Source organism: Notamacropus eugenii, chromosome 5, assembly GCF_028372415.1.
Source record: "Notamacropus eugenii isolate mMacEug1 chromosome 5, mMacEug1.pri_v2, whole genome shotgun sequence".
Taxonomy (NCBI): Eukaryota; Metazoa; Chordata; class Mammalia; order Diprotodontia; family Macropodidae; genus Notamacropus; species Notamacropus eugenii.
Window position 1 is genome coordinate 360,884,661 of NC_092876.1, and position 20,375 is coordinate 360,905,035.

General features: G+C 37.5%; 1 protein-coding gene across 3 annotated transcripts in view; it reads right to left on the reverse strand.

The window, feature by feature from the left end:
- HHLA2 (HHLA2 member of B7 family) overlaps positions 1 to 20,375 on the reverse strand; it is a 241,522-nt gene that overhangs the window by 199,287 nt on the left and 21,860 nt on the right. For all 3 annotated transcript variants that reach the window (XM_072614070.1, XM_072614069.1, XM_072614068.1), the window contains exons 2-3: positions 8,871 to 8,997; positions 8,126 to 8,225 (exon numbers count right to left, since the gene is read on the reverse strand). The gene's annotated coding sequence lies outside the window, so the exon portion shown is untranslated. The remainder of the gene's footprint in view (positions 1 to 8,125; positions 8,226 to 8,870; positions 8,998 to 20,375) is intronic.

Sequence of the window (20,375 nt, forward strand, 5' to 3'; positions counted from 1 at the left end):
CCCAGTGGGTAGAGCGTTGGGCCTGGAATGAGAAAGACTGAGATCAGATTCAGTCTCAGACACTTACTGGCTATGACATGGCATGTCATGATATCTTACTAGTTATGTTATATTTCAGGCAGCTGGTGGTACAATAGATAAGAGCTTTGAGCCTGGAGTCAGCAAGACCTGAGTTCAAATTTGGTCTCAGACGTTTACTGAACGTCACTTAACCCTTGTTTTTCTCAGTTTATTTAACTGTAAAATGAAGATAACAATAACACATACCCTGCAAAGTCGTTTTGAAGATTGAATGAGCTATTTGTGAAAAGTACTTAGTATAGGTAATAATGTTATATAAGTGGTTATTCCCTTACCTTCCCTACCCCCCCCAAGCTGTGAAACCCTGGGCAGGTCACTTAACCTCTGTCTGCTTCATTTTCCTCATCTCTGAAATGGGAGCGTATAAGAACATCTACCTCCTAGAATTATTGAGGACGAAACAGAATAATTTGTAAAGCACTCTGTAAATCTTACTTGCTATATAAGCTCAAGTTATAATTATTAATATCTTGCTAGTCTAAAAACAACGTGTTTAGCCTCTCATTTTCCCTTCTTTTCTATGGCTAATCAATGAACAAATCTTTTGAATTCTAACTTCACATTTCTCTCACATTTGTCTTTCTCTTCACACAGGCCTTCATCACCTGTACCAGGTGAGGGTAAGCTACAGCACAGGACCAAATTCTCTGTTCTGCTTTTTGCGAGTTAAGAATGGTTTTTGCATTTTTAAATACAATTGTATTTAAAAATGCAAAAACCATTCTCAGCTGGTAGCCCTACAAAAACAGTCTGCCAACAGGATCTGGCCCAAGGTCTGCATCTATCCCTGGCCTAGACTATGGCATTGTCTGAGAAATCTCCAAAAGGGGTCATAAAGAGTTAGACATCACTGAAAAAAGCAGTCTCCTTGGTTCCAGTCAGTCCCCAACTCCACCAATCCATCCTTTGCAGCATTGTCAAAAATAACCCTCCTAAAGCATAAGTTGAATTATATCACTCCCTTATTCAAGAATCAGTTCCTAACACAAATATAAAACCAAAACCCATTCACCACTAGATAAATGGTGGAAGAAAGGGAATAGACAGTCATAAAAAGAAAAAAATGCAAGCTATTAATAACCATATGATCAAAATAACTTTTGATCATCAATAAATGAAATGCAAATCACAGCAACTTCAAGGCTTCACCTCACACCCCAGTAAATTGGCAAATGTGACATAAAACATGAGAAGTCGATGGTGGGGTTGGGGTATTGTGAAAAGATTATATATTGCCTTATTATACTATTGGCAAAGATGTGAAATGGTCTAACAGCTCTCAAAAGAAATTTGGTATTGTGCCAAGAATGTGACCAAAATGTCTGTGGACTTTGACCCAGATCCCATTGTTAAATGTATACCCCCAATAAGGCCGAGAATAAAGAGAAAGGATTCATATCTAGGAAAATATTTACAAGGCCACTCTTTGTAGTAGAAAAAATTAGAAACAGAATACATAGCTATTGGAGGATAGATAAACAAATTATGGTATGTAAGTGTAATGAATACCACTGTACTGTAAGAAATGATAAATATGAAGGATATAAAGAAGGATGGTAAGATTTACATGATCTCATGAAAAATGAATCAAGAAGAAGCAGTAACACACACAAACAATGTTGAAGCAAAGAACAGCAAAACTCCTATAACAACAAAAATTCAAACTTTGATTTATAATGTCAAAGCTTGTCTCCAAGGAAGAGCTATAAGAATATACTTCTTTCTACCTTTGCAGAGTTTTGGGGGCAAGGGGGAGGGGAATAGAGGTATGGAACTCTGCATATGTTGGACTTGATTGATGTGTTAATTTTATTGAACAATTTTTAAAAAATTCTTTATTATAAGGGATAGATCTCAGGGAGGTAGAGTATAGTAAGAAATGAAGATGATATAAAAGTAAAAGGTATCAATAAAAATTTTAAAGACTTTAGCTATTGCCTCTAGGATCAAACACAGTTTGACTTTTTTTAATTTCAAAAATAATTGTAGTGATATTGTTTTTACATCACTATAATTTCCCAATATATTACATTTTTTCCTCTACCCAGAGAGCCATCTAAGACAAGAATAAAAGGGGGAACAAAGTAGGTCAGTAAATGTAACCAACATATTCATCAAGTTACCAGGATTTGCAATATTCCACATACCTAGTCCCTTGCTTCTACAAAGAAGGGAAGGAAGTTCACTTTGGCATTTCAAGTTCTTTACATTTTGGTTCCAACTTACATTGTAAATTCCTGCCAAATTGGCCTGGATGAGGTTCCCTTCATTCAATGTTCTGTTTCCTAATTCTATACCTTAGTATAAGCTATCCTTTGTGCCTCTTACTTCTCAGGGAAGGGAATAAGCATTTATTAGGCACCTACTATATACCAACTACCTTGTTAAACACTTTAAAGATATATCATTTGCTCCTCACAAGAACCCTGAAAGGTAAATGTTATTATGATCCTCATTTTACAGATGAGGAAACAAAGACAAACAGAAGTTAAGTGACTTCTTAAGTCACACAAATTCACTCAGCTAGTAAGTAGGGTCTAATTTGAAATTCGAACTCAGGTCTTCCTGACTCTGGATCTACTGTTCTATCCACTGTAACACTTAACTATCTCAAAAAGGCAGACTACATGTAAGGAAGTCAGGGGCCAGTGTCAGGAACACAGGTCAAAATTTACCATCTACTAGTAGTATAGATGATAGGGAAGGAGTGCCATTGTTTTGGTTTTCTTTTGGTATTTCATTTCCTTTATGTTTAGAAAAGCAATATAAACTTCATCAGACTAGGAAAAACCTCAAGAAAAATAATTGTTGCTCAAAACAAGTGTTCATCTTAACTTTGAACTATACCTAGGTACTATTATACCTAAGTAGCATGATAGATTTTTATGGGGATTCTTAATTAGTGTAAAGAACAATTTACTTGTCTTTTTCTGCATGACACTTTTTCTCCACTAGTCTCCAAATTAAACAATAAAAATACTAATCTCTGCTAAACTTGTGAAAAATTAGTGATCAGACAGTTGAAGGCCAAGGTCCTGATTTTGGTTCTAAATATTGACTGGTTGATAAGTACTTTGTTGAGGCTTATCAAAGCTCCCAGTTAATTTATACAACCCTACTACTTATCAGGAAAATGACTGGAGTTGAAAGAGATTTATTTACCTAACCCAGCAGTTCTCAAAGGGTGATCAAAGGATCTCTGGAGGCTCCCCAAGCCCTGTTCAAGGGGTCTTGAAGGTCAGATTTTTTAAATAATATTTATAATAATTTTATATATAATATATATAATATAATATATATATAATATATAATATAATGTAATAATAGTATAATATAATATAATAATAATAATTTTATAATAACACTAAGATGTCATTTGGCTTTTTCATTCAGTCTGTCATGAGTACACAGTAGAGTTTTTCAGAGACTACATGACCTGTGAATTAAAGATTGAGCTGCATACCTGAAGGCTGAGTGTATCAGTAAGCACCCCAACATACACAGGAGAGCCTGCTATAACAGATTCTTTGGTCTGCTTTTCTAAAAGGAAAGGCAAGTTTTGAGCGGTTAACAATCTCCTTTAATCAAGCACATGTCATTCATTTAGTTCAGGAAATCAACAGATAGTGCTTCAAAACTGTCTGATATAAGCAATACATATATACACACACACACACACACACACACACACACACACACACACACACACACACACACACACACACACACACATCTCACAAATTAACAGACAGGTCCAACTGTCTGACCACAGTTGCCAAAGAGGGAAGCATCAACATCTGGGTTTTCAAAGCTGGTTTTCAAAGGTGGGGTTCCTTAGCGGCTTCCCAGAGTCTCATCTGGCAGACGAAGTTTCTTCCAGAAACTAAGTACCCAAGTAAAACCTCACCCTCAGACTATTTAAACCTTTTTTAGAGCCAGAGGGCATCCAACCCTTGAGAACCAGTGCCTTATTAGCAAAAGGTGTGGGCCTTCCTACAAATCTTCCCTAATCAAACTCCCCTTAATGGGCAGGCCCATTAATGTGTGGGAAAGATCTTTAATCACATTAACAATACAAATACATATACTGTTTCCAGCTAAAGAAACTCTTATTTATATCCTTTGCTCCTAGTAAAGACTCTTGATTGATAAAGGCAAGATTCAATCAGAGGCATTACACTTCTTGATCATTAAAGATTCTGAGAATCACCTGGCAAGATAAAGAGTACCAGACACTGAAGTTCTTGCTCAAGCTGAACTGCCAAGCATTCAAGCTATGCTTCAGAGAGCACAACTCCAATGGGCTGGTCATGTTGTTCAAATGCAAAATGTATGCTTGCCAAAAAGACTGTTTTATGGAGAACTCACATGGGGCAGGCGATCACATGGTGGTCAGAAGAAGGACACTGTCAAGGTCTCTCTCAAAAACTTTGGATTTGACTGTGCAACATGGGAGACACTGGTACAGGACTGCTCAGCATGGTGTGCTTACATCAGAAAGGGTGCTGTGCTCTATGAGCAAAGCAGAATTGAGACAGCACAAAGTAAACATAGGATGCATAAATTTGGATTATCTACCCCAAATATTCATACAGATTATCTGTGTCCAACTTGTGGTAGGGCATTCCGAGATCATATTGGTCTGATCAGTCACAGTCCAACACACTGAAACTTTACTTTATCATGGTGATGTCATTTTGGTCCTCTTTGAAAACGAAGGACAACAACCAACCAAGTAACTTCTTGATTATACTAAAACAAAAACAGCAAAAGATCCTACTTTGCTTGCCCTTACACTGAGTCAGTATGCAAAATCTGCATCTGCAAAATCATATTTTTGCCCTACAAATGAATGAATCTACAGACATAGCCAGACTTGTTATTTTGTTTGCATTTGCCTAGTATTAGAACCAACTAATCACTGCAGATCTTGGATGAGAATGCTTAGCAACAAATGAGTGGTACTGAGACCTTGAAAGTGTTGAATAACTTTTTTTTTAATTTCATGGTTTATCCTGGAACAACTGTGCTGACATGAGCCCTGACAGTACAAAGGCAATGATGGGTAAAATGGCTGGTGCCTTAGCGTGAACTGGCATTCACTGGCATCAAACCATACTAGTAATCTTGAATTCTTCACTGTCATACAATCTCAGCAAAAATAAAACAAAATTAAATGCCAGTTTCACTTAAGAATGTCCTTGATGAAGCAATAAAAAACATTACTTTTGTTGAATCTCAACCCTGAGTATACCTTTTTTTAATATTCTATGTGACAAAGTGGGAAGCATGTAGAAAACACTTCTGTTGCATATCAAAGTGTAAGCCAGGGATGGGAAACCTGCAGCCTCAAGGCCACACTTGGCCCTCTAGGTCCTCAAGTATGGCCCTTTGATTGAATCCAAACTTCACAGAACAAATCCCCTGAATAAAAGGATTTGTTCTGTAAAACTTGGACTCAGTCAAAAGGCCATACCCAGGGACCTAGAAGGCCATGTATGACCTTGAGGCTGCAGGTTCCCCACCCCTGGTAAAACCTTCATTTATATACATCTTCCCATAACTTTCTTTCGTAAAGCTGAAAAAAATTGATGATTCCACTAAGGTAGAAAATTCAAAGAGGCTGCCAAGTTCTCAAAGAACTTCTCATTCATGGTGAAACTACCCAAAGTATCCTAGAAATACTTTTTTCTAATCACCATGTTAATTTTTTTCTTTTCCTTTAGACAAAACCAGGGTATAGCCACATTTGAATACTAGAGTAATCTTTAACCAGAAGAGCATCTAATCCCAATTCATACCTATGTGGATCACAATGGGCTTCCCCACCTTATATTAAATTCCTTGAAAGGTTGGATGGGGTCTGACCAATATTGAGGGAGAAAGTTAATTCAGTCTCATTATCAGCAATGTCCTTCAGACACTGAGCTTTGAAATGAGGACTTAAGAAAAGGGGGGAACTCTGGATCTCCTCAAATCATTGGTTATTAATAATCATTTCTCTCAAAACATTGATATGGACTTAAAACATGAAAAAAAGAGTATTGTCAGTCAAATAACATTAATCCCATTGAATTCATCTCCATATGAGAGTTGGATGACAGGTGGACACCAAAGTTGGAAAGCAGCCCTGAAAAGGGCTTGGGAAGCCATCACACCAGAGGTGCTTGTCCTCCCTGCACATTACAGACACCCTACACACACCTATAAGCAGTGAGAAACCAATGGAAGTTTCTGATTAGGAAGATCATGTTTGCAGTCAAGTGAAAGCTGAAATGCTGAAAGGAGATTCAGGAGTAAGGAAGTCCAGCTACCAAAGTATACAGCAGTTCAACAGTTCAGGAGAAAGGTGCTGAAGGGCCTGAACCAAAGAAGTAGAAGCACTGAGTGAAGGAGAAGATACCAACTCAACAGTAGAGCTGTTGAAGCACCTGCTGCTCTCCTCTAGATATATCTGGTGTTTTTGTCTACCCCTCTTGAAGACTAACCTGAGCTGTTAGACCAAGGAAGCAAGAATTTTCTTCTAGTCCTTAACTTCTGCAATGTATTCACCTGGTATTGCCAGACACAGATTTTCACAAAAAGCTATCACTCAGTTGACAAAAAAGATGCTCATCTAAAAGGGAAGGGGTGCCAGATATGCTAATGAAATGCTTTGACATAGTGTTTGTGTTTTTGTCTCAGTACCTTCAGAGATGAGAAGATGGGACATGCTTAACATGCCACAGCCATGAAAGGATGCTTTCTCAGGTTAGTTCTGTGCATAAGGCAAACTCTCAGTTGCTAAGGCACCATTCTGCCTGCTCCCACGACATTCTCCTGACCTATGCTGGCGCATACCTCTCTCTTGCCCCTCCAACTTATATTGTACTTTTTGTCTCACAGGCTCAGATTACGTTCTTTTGCCTAATTCATCTCAATTCTTCTTAAACTTTGGCCCACACCAGAGATTCTGATACCTAGCAAATATCGTCCCAGTATGGGGGGAGGAGGGGGCAGGAAGTCGCTAGTTTTACTTCTCTGCTATTGAGGAATCAAAAATGAGTTGCATTTTTAAAAACTTCTACCCCTAAGAACACCTTCAGATACCTCTCATTGCCAGCTTTGTAGCTGGTCTTCCTGATTCGAGTCTCTCTCTTCTAAATTCAACTTGCAAATGGCCACAAGAATAATCTTCCAAATGCATTCGTCTTCTCATGTCACTCCTCAACTCAGCAACCATACTCTCTTTGCCCCTCCCATCCCTGCCACACACACATGCACACGCACACATACATATATATACATGCATGCACACACAGAGACACACACACCATTTATTTCTATAAACTTCTGTCTGTGGATGATAATGCTGGATTTCATCATGGACCTGACCTCACCTTAGAGTCATGACAGAATACTGTTAACTATGGACACCCTGACCAAAATGGCTCACCATTCCCCCTGCCTCAGGCATGCATCTCAAACAGCAGATGCTTTTCCACACAATTCTTGAAAACCTGTCCTGATGGGGAATTCACTGCTTCCTAAGACAGTCTATGCTCTGGAGCAGCATGGACCAGTGGATAGTGCACTGAACTTGGAGTTAGGATAATCCAGATTCAAATTCTACCTTAGACACTTATTAGCAATGTGATCCTGGGCAAGTCACCTAACATCTGTGTGAGAGTTTCCTCATCTGTAAAATAAGGGAGTTGGGATTCAGTGGACCTTTAGGAACTCTAAATCAAATATACTATGAATAGAGCACTGCATTTGAAGTGAGGAGACATGGATTGGAATCCCATTTCAGACACCAGTTATGAGCTAGCTATGGAACTGTAAGCAAGTCACATCCTTAGCACCTATTTCCTTACCTAGAAAATGGAGGAAATAACACTTCCATTCTCTACTTCAAATGGTGATTATGAAGAAAAGAGTTTTGAAAACCTTCAAGTATTATACATATGTTAATTATTACTAGACACCTCTTATTGTGGCAAAAGTTTACCTGTGAAAAATGAGCAATCTTGGTATGGAGTGTCAAAACTCCTTGGATACTTACCAGATGTGTAACCCTGGGCAAGTCACTTAACTCTGTTTGCCTCAGTTTCCTCATTGATAAAGTGAGTTGGAGAAGGCAATGGGAAACCACTCCAGTATCTCTGTCAAGAAAACCCCAGAATGGGATCATGAAGAGTCAGACAGAACTGAAAACAGCTAAAAAATACGACAAAAGAATATTGACTAGACTTTTAAACAGTACTTCCAGTGCTGTATATATCATGTCAACAAGATTAATAGGTTATTCTATTACTCACTGTGGAATTCTGCCATGACTCCATTTACATCCTCTTGAGAACAAACTATGATTTCCACCCTTGATTCTTTCCTGCTTTCTTTGCATTATGGTTCTTGTGGTTAATGCTACCTATCTAATCAACCTATCTAATCCAGCTAGGGGAGCTGGATACTGCCCAGGCCTACTTGTAACATTATTCTAGGACTGTCAAAAATACATATAAATGGGAGCTACTGGAGCTCAGATTCCCCAGAGAGCCCTTATATGCAGATCAGTTTTGGATGGCTAGCCAAAATCTGACAGAACCTCAAGGAAACAAAATAGCCTTCTCAATACAGCTCTCAGCTGCCCTCCCACCTATCCCAACCCCATTCACCATGGGTCTTTATGGTGGTGAGACTGTATTTAACCTGGACTTTGCCTACCAAATCTAAATTCACGCCCATGAAATATGACGAAATGAAGAATAATTTGAAATATCTCAGACTTATAGAAGTGAAAGGATTACCTTGACCACCTTGACAAGGTGGGTTACTCTAGCTATATGCTGCTCTGACTTGGGTCATTCCAGAAGCATTCTCTTCTTACTTCTCCACACCGTGCAGAGGTCTATAGATCTCCCCATATTTTGGGAACTGTTTGAAGAAAAAAAAGGAAAGAAACCTAAATTTCTCCCTCCTAATATGCCTTCTAAAGGTTGCTCCACGGCTATAGAAAGGATAAATCAGGGATTATTCATAGATGATCTACTGATTTCATCACTCTAGCATTAAGAACCTTGTCAAAAACTGCATTATTTTATCTTAGAAAAAAGGTTCATCACATCCAGGGAAATCATGTGGTTTGGGGATTATCTTAAATAATATATTATTAAGCATATTACTAAGGGCTTTGCTCAATAAAAATAACCTATGTCTGAACACAGCCGAGTTCTTCTAACTCTGGTTGGAAGAAAGTAGGATTTGTTTTCTCCAAAGGACCTCCCCATAACATTTTAGGAGCAACTAGATCACCTTTATCAAAGTTCTCCAGTAATGGGAGTTCTTACCCAAGAGACTGAAACAAATTATGCAAATTAATCAGACGTGCTAATGTAAAACCCACTATTAAAGAAGGTGCTAAAATCTCATGGGGATAAATGTAAATGATGGCAAAGCATCTTGGGAGATGGAGCTTTCATTTCCCTTCTTAAACCAGGTGAGTATGGAGAGAAAAAAATCACATAAGATTTTGAGATTTTTGCACTGCATAGAATTTAAATGATAGACCTTAGGGACAATGCGCTCTGGAGAGAAGTAGCAGCATTGTTAGAGGTGGGCTGAGCAGAGTAGAGATTGTTTGGGGTAGAAAGTGATCCGGCACCCCAGTAACCAGTGTGGGAGAAGACAGTGATAGTTGACTTTCCTCCCTTGGTTATGAAGCCAAGAAGGTGAGAGGCGTCTTTTTTCTCCATTTTCTCCTCATCTACTCTTCCAGAGAGAGATTCAGTCTTAACGTCTTCTACTCCATTTGTGCTTGTCATTTGTAATTGCAATGGTGGGTTTTTTTTAAAGCTTGATTAATTTAGCTAAAAAGAGTCCATTCTCCATAATCTTGTTGAATATGACTTTAATTGCAAGTCAAAAGTATAAAAAGAGGCAGAACTGAGGAGGTTTAATATTTCACAGAAAATAAGAGAGGCTCACACATCCTGTCTTGGCTGTCAAATAGAACACCTGGGGGCAGACCTAGCAGTTATTGATTTTATTTTTACTCTCACTAACAACTCAATAAATCCCATAGCAAGCAGAGAATTTTAAAATTCTCTGGGCCATTCCTCTGGGCCTCTGAGTCAGGGCCATTTACTTTCCCTCTTACTAAAAAACCTAAACTTTCATCATTATTGAAACAAAGGTGGAAAGAAAATTGTAATTGTTGGAAGGACTTTGGGAAAACAGACATAAACATTATTGGTGAAGCTGTGAACTGGTTTAACCATTCTGGGGAAAAAATTTGTAATTATATTCCCTCTCCCATCAAAAATCACTAACTTGTGCATCTCCTTTGACCTAGTGATCTCACCCCTAAATCTATACCCCAAAGAGGTCAAAGAAGAAAAAAATGACCCTTAGGTTAAATATATATATATATATATATATATATATACATAAACTTTTTTTTGTAGTGGCAAAACCCTAGAAACTAAGGGAGTACCTATCAATAGGCAAATGGCTAAACAAATTATAAATTGTTATAAATGTAATGAAACATTATTGTTCGGTAATGGAAACTGAGAAAGGAATTATTTCAAGGAAACCTTAGGAAGGTTTGTATAAACCCTGCAGAATGACCTAAGAAGAACCAGGAGAATAATTTATACAATAACAACATTGTAAAGAAAAACAACTTTGAATGACTTAAAAACTCTGATTAACGAGCTGGATGAAATAAGTAACCATGATTTTCAGTATTGATATTGAAGAATGCTACATACTGCTGCAAATAAAGATGGTAGACTCAAGGTGCAGAATGAAATATACATTTCTGGATATTACCAATGTGGGAAATTTATTTTGATTGACTCTAATTTTGTTACAAGGGTTTCGAGTTTTCTTTTTTGTGGGGGAAGGTAGACATAGGGCTCCCTGCCCTCAAACAAAAGAAAAAGAAAGGAAGAAAGAAAAGAAGGAAGAAAGAAAAGAGACAGAAAAGGAGAGAAAAGGGAAAGGAAAAGAACAGAAAATCACAGACAAGCTTTGAAAGCTGCATGTTGAATGCACTATATACTTAAAAAGAAAAGCCAACTCTGCATAACAGAGGCTCCCAGGTTCAGGTACAATCTTCTACTATTCTACAATACATAGATAAATACTCATTTTCTGTGGTGTTTGTTAGTGGGAGGGAGGGGAGGGGGAGGCAATGAGGGTTAAGCTAATGAGTGTTTGAGGGCAGAGTTGAACTCAGATCTTCCTGACTCCAGGACCAGTGCTCTATGCATTGTGTCACCTATCTTTCCCCCCAATTTTTAAAGAGAAATTAGGAAGGAAAAAAAAGAAAACAAAGGTAGAACTCCAGAGAGTGTGGGTGCTATATGTCTGAGACTATAGAGAGAAAAGTCCTGCGCAGGAGCTGGCCCAGTACGTTGAAAGAGGAGGAATCTGAGGATTTCCATACTTGTCTCCCACTCCTCATAGCCTCCTCTTCCTCTCTCTCCCGCTGGTTAACTTCTTAAGGACAGCTCATGGTTACACAAGGAAAATACAACTTCCATAGAATCTGTTTAGATAACCTTTTAAAATTATTCTTTAAAAGTAAACCTTTCATTTACCTTTTTCATTTGAGTAAGTTTATAATAACTCAAAGGTCCTAGGACAGACTTATTTCTCTGTTATAGATGAAGAAACTGAAACTTACAGGATTTTGTGACTTGTCCATGGTCACACCATAAGTCAATGACAAAACTGGATTAGAAACCAGATCTTTGACCTCTCCTCCAAAATTCTCTCACATAATTTCCCATTTCCATGAGGATCCAACCATCAAATATGAAATCCACTAAGCTGACAAAATATTATTAGCATTGTCCAGTATACACAGGAGATGCTCATCCCTCTAGTTAAGTACCTTGAAAACAAGGAATATGTCTTATTCATCTCTACATCCTCAGCCCATACCATTTGTTACTGTTCAGTTCTGTCCAATTCTTCATGATTCCATTTTGTATTTTCTTGGTAAAGATACTGGAGTAGTTGGCCATTTTCTTTTCCAGCTCATATTACAGGTGAAGCAACTGAAGCAAACAGGATTAAGTGACTTGCCCAGGGTCATGTAGCTAGTAAATGTCTGAGGCCTACCTAGGAAGATGAGTTTTCCTGCCTCCAGGCCTATCCACTGTGCTACTTTGTTGCCAAGCATATACCATAGGGCCTTGCATATAATAGGAACTTAATGAATGTTGAATTGATATTTTAAATCAAATGCATACCCCATCACACTTGCAAAATAGGTGCAGTAAATAATACTAAGCCAAAGAGGCTTAATGATTTATAAAATCATAGAATCTTAGAGCTGGAAGGTATCTTAGTAGGTAAGTATGACTAACCCACACTTAAATGTAAAGTTCTTTAGAATATCCATTGACAATATCTACCTCAAGATATCCAGTAATGGGGAGCTCACCTTTCAAAACAGTCTTTTTTATTTTAGCTTGAATTGCTAAGAAATGCATTCCTATTAAGCAGAAATGTGGCCCTCTGAAACTTCCCCAAATCATACAATCACAGTTAAAAGGCTCCTCAGAACCTTTTAACTCTATTTCTGAATAAAAATCTTGAATTCCCACCTGCTGCTCCTACTTCTATCCTCTGGGAATAAGAAAAACTATCCTAACCTTTTTTACACAAACTTTGCAATATTATAAGACAGCCAAATGCCCAAGCCCTAACTCCCAAGTCTCCTCTTCTCCCATTAAACAAATCATCATTTCTTTTATCAGAACCTTCAATCATGTAGTTTTCAAGTCTTTTCCCCATTCTGATTACTATCATCAAGATCTCTAGCCTTGTCTTCTTAAATTATGGCACCCAGAACTGACAATAATATTCCATACACTTTCTGAACAAGGCTGTGTACATTAGTACTATTGCTTTCACTAAAATAGTTTTTTTCCGCATCTTTTTTTTATTCTGTTACAAAGGATGTCTTACCTCAATGATGGATAGAGAAGGCTATATTTATAAATGAAGTCAACACAGAAACAAAAGATATGAATAATAATTTGAAAACAAATTTCATTTTATTCAATCCAACCCATCAGAGCCTGTTACAAACTTTTTTGAAACTGATTTTGTAAGCTTTAGTGGATCTATGATCTCAACTATGTGGGTCTTACCTTCATTGATTGGCACAGATCACAATCAATCCAAACCTTCTGTTCCTGTGCAATTCTTGTTCATGTTCTCCCATAAATTCAACCCAATATGATAGATTTGCCTTTTTGTAAGTCATTTTTTTCCATTTTATTGGTACTTTTATAACCTGCAAGCTATTCAGATGTTATCCCTATTTGTTGTTACATATGATCAGTCCATGTCCTTTCCTATACTTCTTAGATGTTATCACTTAGGCTTCTTTTTGCAGATAGATTGTGATTAGAAATATACTCTATACCCTTACTTACAGCCACAAACCAGAGTGGGGGAACTTTATTGTTTCTAAGTAATCAATCTCCTTTCCTTTGGGATACCGTGCAAGATATCTTCTATAGCATTGATGATCATATCCATAACTCACCTTTGCTGAGAATAATTTCTCTCTTTTATGCCTTGCTAAGTATTGATGGTCTAAAAGATGATGAGGAGAGTTCACCATGATTAGTGATTACATCTATCAAAGACTCTTTTATGCTTTTAATATATGCATAACAGTCTCCTTGAGGAGATAGACTTTAAGAATGCATTTTGCTCTATAAAGTCACTTTGTGGGAAGGGGTAAATCAACAATCAATAAGCATGGTGACAGCTTGCCTTTTCTGTATTTTTCTATCCATTACATCACTCTAAGATGTAGTCCGATGTAGGTAATAATTATTTGTGAACTTTTGTTTCGTGTTCACAAAGGATAGCCTTGATATCTATATAGAATAGATCATTCTTATGATATTTAAAGGATGAGAAAGCAGTTCTATACATCAGTAACTACTGATGTCACTTTCTAGGTAACAATATCATCCATGATTTTTCCCCATTCTTTTCTCCTTCCTGAGTTATTTTATAAAAACAAAAATAAAAAAAATCCTTCAGTGTTTTCAAGATGGTCTCGAATACTCATTTCTTCTATGTGTTCTTGATCTGACCCAGTCACTCTTCCCAACTTAATCTTCATAAGTGCTATTTTTATTTCCTTTATGTAACAAAAGGATGTCAAACTATGGCCGGTAGTTCACAAGCAGTGGCTCCCCCCCCGCCCCCCAAAAAATGGCAACAGTAATTCAGGAATGAGACCTGAACTAGATTAAAATATAATTAGAAAATGTTTTAATAAAATAAATAAAAAATACACTATGACTTAAATAATGTTGATTTGTGGTCTTCGTAGTCAATTGCAGGTATTCCAGGGATCCATTTCCATTTGAGTTTGACACCACTGATCTCTCTAGCAAGGCTAAGATTGAATAAAGATAATGACCTGACATGTCTGTCCCATTTCACATCTTTGTTGTCCTCCACTGTTTTCCTTCAAGAATTCCCTTGGGACAATATGGCTTAAGTTGTATTGTTTTGTTTTTAACAAGTTTTTTCTTCCTTTGCATATAGTTGTTTTCCAAGGCAATATTATTTCATCCTTCTTCCTGGTGTTTTGTAAATGAGATTGTATTTTAAATTAGTATTGCCCTTGGCTACCATGTTTCTCTGCTAGGCAAGCAGAGCAGCTCCTGAGCTGTTTTGGTTTCCTCATAATGAGCAGGCAAATTTCAAAAAAACCTGGAAGGACTTCCATGAACTGATGCTGAGAGAAGGGAGCAGAACCAGGACAACATTGTACAGGAACACTGTGCAATGACCCACTTTGATAGACTTAGCTCTTCTCAGCTATTCAATGATCTAAAACCATTCTAAAAGACTCGTGATGAAAAATGCCATCTACATCCAGAGAAAGAACTATGGAATCTGAAGGCAGTGATATGTATCAGGAACTACTGACGTCACCTTCTAGATAACAATATCATCCATGATTTTTCCCCATTCTTTTCTCCTTCCTGAGTTATTTTATAAAAACAAAAGTAAGGAAAGTCCTTCAGGCCTATGTTCTTTTTGTTTGTTTTTTTATTTTCTTCTTGTGGCTTTTCCTTTTTGTTCTCAGTCTTCTTTTACAACATGATGAATGTGGAAATATGTTTGATGAGCATACATGTATAGACTATATCACATCGTATGTTGTCTTGGGAAGGAGCGAAAGTAGGGAGGGGGAAAGTTTAGAATTCAAAATCTTATAGAAATGAATGTTGAAAACTAAAAATAAAATAATTTTTTTTTAAAAAAGAATTTTATTCCACAATTGATAAATGATCAAAGGTTATGTTGAAGATGAAGAAATCGATGTTTATCTATAGTCATATGAAAAAATGCTCTAAATCACTATTGATTAGAGAAATGCAAATTAAAACAACTCTGAGGTACACTTCACACCTGTCAGACTGGCTAATATGACAGAAAAGGACAATCAGAAATGTTAGAGAAGGTGTGGGAAAATTGAGACACTAATACACTATTGGTAGAGTTGTGAATTGATCCAACAATTCTAGAAAATAATTTGGAATTATTCCGAAAGGGCTATAAAATTGTGCTTACCCTTTGATCCAGCAATACCCCTACTCCCAAAGAGATCATAAAAAAGGAAAAAGGACCTACATGTACAAAAATACTTATAGCAGCTTTTTTTGTGGTGGCAAAGAATGGGAAACTGAGGGAATGCCTATCAATTAGGAAAGGGCTGAACAAATTGTTATATATGAATGTAATGGAATACTATTGTGCTATAAGAAATGATGAGCAGGCAAGCTTCAAAAAAACCTGGAAAGACTTACATGAACTGATGCTGAGTGAAGTGAGCAGAGCCAGCAGAACATTGTACATGGTAACAACATCATGCAGCAATTAGCTGTAATTGACTTAGTTCTTCTCAGCAATACAATGACCCAAGGCAATTCCAAAAGATTCATGATGGAAAATGCTATCCACATCCAGAGGAAAAATTGATGGAGTCTAAATGCAGATTGAAGCATACTATTTTCACTTTCTTTATTTTTTCATAATTTTTCTCCCTTTTATTCTGTTTCTTCTTTCACAACATGACTAATGAAAAAATATATTTTACATGATTGAACATATATAACCCATATCAAATTACTTACCATTTTAGGGAGGAAGGAAGACAAGAAGGGAGGGAAAAGATTTGGAACTCAAAATTTTACAAAACAATGTATGTTCAAAAAAAAGTGTCTTTACATGTAATTGGAAAAAGTAAAATACTATTCAAAAGGGAAAAAAAATTGGTAACAATGAAGGTCAACATCTTTGCCTCCCCTACACCATCCCTTGAGGAAGAACATACTGCCACCATAAGAGATGAGCACTATCTCCCACTGCCTACATAAGAAAATATCAAAAACATTCCATGTTCCACCTTCATAGTATTTTCCTAATGTTATTGCATTGTAGGCACTTCCCTTATATCTCAGTTTAGGTCATACCCTTTTCACCCAGGTTCATTACAGGCCTTTTGTGCCTGGAACCAGCAAATTTCAGCAGCAGAGAGTAGTAGTTTGTATGGCAAGAAAGAGACTATTATGTTTAAAGCTTGCTCATTTCTTATTTGGTTTACTGCTACCAAGCAGAGAATATATAGAATATTTTTTAATGTTATATTTTGTATTTCAATACCTGTTTTGCATTTAACTAACAGTCTTTTGGGGAGGAAAAGGGGAAGTGCTAATTTTCAAGTCTTTATACTCTATGATGCCCAAGGATTCCTCTATGCGCTCAAATGAAACAAAACTATCAAAAACCCTTGTTTCTGTATTCACTATGATGTGTCCTCTATTTGATTTCATGGCTTAAACAACTGGTTCCTATGGGACTAACCTCTGTTAACATCTATTTTCTACAGACTTCCTTGCAGACTACCAGTTTGCTGCTGAACTGCTCTAGGGGGAAAAAAATCACTTGGTATATAAAAAATGCTTGTGCTCAAGGAAGAGACCAGCCATGAGAAAAAAGAAAATTTTTCTTTGATATGGGAGAGTGCTCAGGATAGAAAGCAAATTTTAACTGAATAAGTAGTAATAGCTGAGATGGAGGGTGAGTGTCAATCCACCCCAGGAAGCTTAACACCTAACTCTCAGTGTCTTGGCAGAGAGTAATAATGGAAGTCATCTTTCCTAAATGCTTGCCCATTGTAAAAGGTTGGCAGCTACAGGTATTCATTAGAGCTTTCTTTCCCTTCTCAGGATAAGTCCAATAGGGAAAAAATACATGTTATTGATTCAGGCCACTCTCCTTCCTTTGATAATCCCTAGATTCCTGAAAGGCTTTCTTCCATTGGTTTCCATGTCTGGTCTCCTCCCTAATATAGAGGAATGCCTGTGTATGGTTTACATATTGTATCACAGAAGCACAGAATTTTAGAGTTTAAATGTACCTCATTTAGTCCAACCCAGGCTGCCCCAAAAGACTCCTTTAAGCTTTTGCTTAAAGACCACCAATAAAGGGGATTCACTATTTCCCAGGCTCTCCCATTTCACTTTTGTTTCACTGTAGGAAGTATTCCCTTACATTAAGCCTAAATTTATCCCATTCAACTATTACTTCTAGTTCTCCCTCTAAGGTCAAACACAGATAGTCTTAACCCTCTTCCATATGACAGTTATTCAAGTCCTTGAACACAGCTACCATGTCTACCACTACCCCTTTGCCCCTCACCACCAGACTTCTCCTACCAAGGCTAAACCCTTCCCAGTTCCAAGAACATCTTGGTGGATGTAAGACACCTCTTGTATGTCTGCCTACTGGTCACCCTGGTACATGAACATCTGCCTTCACATTCTATAAACTGAGGAAAAAATGATGTGAGGCAGGGCCCATCAACATTTAAGGCCTGAGGAAAAGAAAAAAATAATGAGGGTCACTTGACCATAGTTTGTAAAGAATTTTTACTACTAATGAAACAAAACCTTTACTCCATCTTGCTGAAGTGTGCCTTTATAGGCAGGCATCTTCCTGAAATTGCCTTCAATTCCTTAGATTTCAAGATACCATAACTCACTTTATTAACGTGGAGTCTATGACTTCAGAAATTAACATACTGCATTAAGAACACAGTTCAAGATTCTAATTATGACTTGTATGAAGAACCTTACTTCTACTTGAATGAGGCCTGGTTCAAGCAGAACTGTGCTCAGGGTCCCAAACATCAGACAATCCCTCCATTTAAGCAACTGCCAAAATGCTTAAATGATGAATAGTCTACCCTTTCATATGAATGAATGACACAAGGACATTCACTGTGATTAAGATCGCTAACATATATTGGTCATATGCCAAAGAACCGTTGCCTGTGGGTTCCCTAATTCATGCAAAATACCTATTCACTCTATAATTAGTAGTTGACAGAGTTGTTCTGCCTGAATTATCCTTTACTTTACTTTCTCAAATGAGATAATACATGTGGAGCATTTGACAAACATTAAAGTGCTATATAAATGCTAGTTATTATCGATGATCCTATGATAGTGAAAAATCTCTCTACCTTATTAAAAGACTATTCTATTTTAAAATATTCAGTTACATTTATTATCTATCATACAAAGAAGTGGGAATAAAAACATAAGGCAAAGAAACACCAAAGAGTTTAAAATCCAATAACATTTATAGTATGCAGCATGATATAGCGTAGTGGTGTCAAACTTGAATACAAATGGTGACCATTAAACTGTACATAAGGATCAATAAATCAATAAATATTTATTAAGTGCCAGGCACTATGATAAGCACTGGGGATATAAAAGGAGGCAAAAAGTCCATGCTCTCAAGGAGCTTTCAATCTGATAGAAGAGACAACATGCAAACAATTTTATACACACACACACACACACATACATACATATATCATACATCATATATACATATTAAGCTATATATAGGATAGTAGCAGTAAGTTATTAATAAAGAAAAAGCATTAGAATTAAGAGGGGAGAGAGAAGGCTTCCAGTAACAGAAGGGAGTTTAGTTGGGTCTTAAAGGGAACCAGGCTGGTCAGCAGGCAGAGCAGAGAAGACAGAGCATTCCGGGCATAGGCGGCAGTCAGAGAAAATGCCGGGAGCCAAGAGATGGAATAACTTGCTCATATAACAGGGAGGCCAGTGCCATTGGATCAAAAATCCTGGCAGGGAGTAAGGTAAAAGAAGACTACAAAGGTAGAAGGGAGCTAAGCTATGAAGGGTTTTGAATTCCAAACAGAGCATTTTGATTTTGATGCAATACAGAGCCAATAGAGTGTATTGAGTAGAGGGGGCAAGATGGTTGGACCTGAACTTTAGGAAAATAAGTTTTAGGCTGAATGGAGGATGGATTGAAATGGGAGGAGACTTGAGACAGGGAGACTAATCAGTAGTCTACTGCAATGGTCCAAGTGTGAGGCGATAAGGGCCTGTACCAGAGTAACAGAAGTTTCAGAGGAGAGAAGGGGGCATATCAGAGAGAGATATGCAAACATGAAATTGATAGGCCTAGACAAAAGATTGTTTGTGGAGAGAGGAGTAGGGGAGATAGTGAAGAGTTTAGGATGACTCCTAGGTTGAGAGCCTGAGGGACTGGGAGGATGGTGTTACCCTCCTACAGTAATAGGAAGGGCAGGAGGTAAGGGGGAGTTTGGAGGAAAAGATAATGAGTTCTGTCTCAGAGAAGTCAAATTTAAGACATATGTTATACAGTCAGTTTGGGAAGTCTGAAAGGCATTTGGAGTTTTGAGAATGGAGGTTAGTAGAGAATATGGGCCAATATAAGTAGATTTGAGAATTGTCATCATAGAAATGATAATTAAATCCATAGGGTCACGAAGTTAAATAATATCAAGGAAGAAGAGAAGATGGCCCAGGACAGAGCCCTGAGGCATACCTATGGTTAGAGGGTGTGGTTTGGAAATGGTTGTTGTTCAGTCTTGTCTGAGGGGGCTATACTGTCCATGAGGTTTTTTTGGCAAAGATACTGGAGTGGTTTGGCATTTCCTTCTCCAATGGATTAGGGCAAAGAGAGCTTAAGAAACTTGCACACAACTAGTTAGTGTCTGAGGCTGGGGGTGCTGGGAACCCTGAAATTCAAGGGCAAAAGTGTGGATCCTGCCTGGAAAGCATGACTCAAGCTTTCTTTCAGAGACAAGGTTTATTAAAACATAGGTTAAGATGGATAAAATTTTAATAATCCATGCTATTAGCCAGATTTTAAGAATCTGAACCATCTAATGGGGGATGGACACTGAT